Source organism: Saccostrea echinata, unplaced genomic scaffold, assembly GCF_033153115.1.
Source record: "Saccostrea echinata isolate AGI-Se365-2 ecotype Australia unplaced genomic scaffold, CSIRO_AGI_Sech_v1 ptg000054l, whole genome shotgun sequence".
NCBI lineage: Eukaryota > Metazoa > Mollusca > Bivalvia > Ostreida > Ostreidae > Saccostrea > Saccostrea echinata.
This window is the reverse complement of record NW_026889803.1, coordinates 58,700,381-58,702,998: the sequence shown is the minus strand read 5'-3', so window position 1 is coordinate 58,702,998 and position 2,618 is coordinate 58,700,381. Positions and strand designations below refer to the sequence as shown.

At 33.1% G+C, this 2,618-nt stretch overlaps 1 long non-coding RNA gene across 1 annotated transcript; it reads right to left on the bottom strand.

Annotated features, from left to right (window-relative positions):
- Window positions 1–415: 415 nt before the first annotated feature.
- Window positions 416–2,374, bottom strand: LOC133172151 (uncharacterized). Its single transcript, XR_009718907.1, has 3 exons — window positions 2,314–2,374; window positions 1,980–2,200; window positions 416–528 (listed from the first exon to the last, which is right to left on the bottom strand). It is a non-coding gene; the product is annotated as an uncharacterized LOC133172151 (long non-coding RNA).
- Between the last annotated feature and the right edge of the window lie 244 nt (window positions 2,375–2,618).

Here is a 2,618-nt window from a genome sequence, read left to right as displayed (position 1 = left end):
TCAGAAATTTTCAGTTTCCGGTCTCTAACTTGAACTTTTGTATAGGGATGTATCTTTATGGTTGAAATTGCAGCTGCAGGTATTTCACCAGAAAAGACAGGTCAAGTTCGATGATTTTTGACAATTATACTCCTTGACTCGGAGAAGATTTAAATATTCACAATTTCTAATCATTATCTCGACTACAAATGTGCAATTTACAATTTGAAATTTTGGGGCATTCGTGGCGTTACGACACATCTAGTCTTTTTTCTTTGTTATTCACAGCAAGGAAACGCTCATAGTTTTCTTTTCACCACAAATTTATTATTTCAAGCACACCTTCTGTGTATTGCTTTCTTATTAGAGATTTATATTTGACATAGATTTAAAAATAGGAGAAATCCTAGTACCATAAGTAAAAATAACTCGGACAAAATTTTAACAGTATATTTATAAATGTATTTAGAATTTGTTCAATGCTTATGGAATGACTGGAGGTGGAGCATCTGTTCTTCTGTAGTAATAATTGTGGTACACCTCGCCTTTCTGTAAAACCAAACAAAGCTGTATCGTGTCTTAAACAATTAAGACGGAAATTTTTAAAAAAAATGTTAGAACGATATTTAAAAATCTTCTTTAAAAAAACCTATCCCTTTACTAAATAACTGAAATTACATTCTACTCTTATTAAGAAAGAATTATAAATAATTAGCTATTGTCTTCATCAGTCAAATTATATAATATGTATTTATAGTTCATAAAACTGTTGTCAAAATCAGAAGATTAAATGCTTATTTTTCCGATCAAGTACCCGGTTACTTGGATTGGTTTTTTTTCTCTAAGTACATGTACTCCTTATCTTGGGCCTGGCAAACATGAATATTAAAAGTGCATTGTCAACACCCCAAAGAACAACTAGAAATTGAAAGCGTCAAATTTTCCAAAACCAACAGCATCAAAACGTCTGACTTTATACATTTTATACAGAAATCCCTCACAAAAATTCAAGACCAGGATTTTTTTCTTCTTTTTTCTTTCTTTTTTTTCTTTTGACATTGAAGATTCCTTCAATAAAAATGGAACTAGGAAATTATCATGTCTTGTGATTGGTCAATTACAAAATGACTTTGTCAAAAATCAGTCTGATTCTACACACAAGTACTCAAGTTGGTATTATAATGATGCTGGAATTTCTCATTGACTATATCTATGTAGGAATGGAGATAAATATTCTGAACTCTATAATTACGATGAACACTGATCGTGCTACTTTCCCACCAACCTATTATTATGTTCTTATGAAGCAGAATCTACTAGTATCCAAAAACTACAACATGAGAAGAAAACTTTAGCTCGGCCTTCGATTCAACGTTTAGATATATCTACGACCTTTTTTTCAATTAACAGAATAATTATTTTCATTCATATGTCGAGTTGATATATCCTAGTGAATTTGCAATAGAAAGATACCTCAAGTCTGACAAATCTGTTTCATATTTGGATGTTTTACTGACTATAGAAGAAAATGGAGATCTAACTGATTATGAATAAGTTGACAATAGCAGCTTTTGCATCGTCAACTTTCCCTATTTATCTAGTAATATTCCACACTCACATGCATATAGAGTTTATATCTCCCAACTGATTCGGTACGCAAGTGCATGTTCTAAGTACGAGCAAAATTTAAACTGATGCTTACTCCTCCTCTGCACTTGATCACACCTCCAGTGTCTCTTTTTTCTGTTTACGATTTGTATTGTTTACCAGATTTATGAAATTGATCACTATTTGTCATCTTAACTTTTTTTCAATTTAAAAGCAAATAAAACCACGAACCAGTACAGATCAAGGTCCTTGATGAAAGAAAATAATAATTAATTATGTTCCTAATAAATGCATCAAATCCGAACAACCAAGTAGCAGTTTGTTCGACGGTTAACCGGGTACACATCGAGAACATAATTAATTTTATATTTATTTATAAATGAGAATCTTACCGAATTATATCGATATGTTAGATCCCGCTTTCCTCGGGCAGAGTTTTCCGTTTGATCTCCTCCAGAAGTAAGCTTTGTCAGACGCCCTGGGTCTGCCATTTTATTGGTCGGGCTTCTTCGCTTCCTCCAAAACGCCTGTCTGCAGAAAGCGTCACTCACCAACAGCAGAGTCACAAGGAGGACTCGAACCAGCGTCCCGGCCATAATTCTTATCTGAAACACTACAAATATACATTTAATTTTCGTTTAGTAATGACTTTACGCCATCAAAATACCTGCTACAGCAGAAGAAACAAATACAATTTCATATTAAAATCAGAAATTCAACTCATACCTTACAAAGACCTAACAAACTCGAGATAAAAGTTTAGTGTCTGGTACAGCGGCTGTACACGCGAAAAGTTTTATGCCAAATCCTCAAAAGGTGTTTTTAAGTTCTTAAATTTTCCCTTTCAAATCCATAAAAATGCAATGTGTTACCATATCATCTCAGTGATTTGTACCATTCATTACACATAAATAATGTTTACTCAGTTGAAGAGGGAGGGATAGGTAAACAGTAAAATGATAAAAGTGACTTCATCATCAAACACCGCATCTGTTGCTGCACATGATTAATATCCCACAGTCAAAATACCA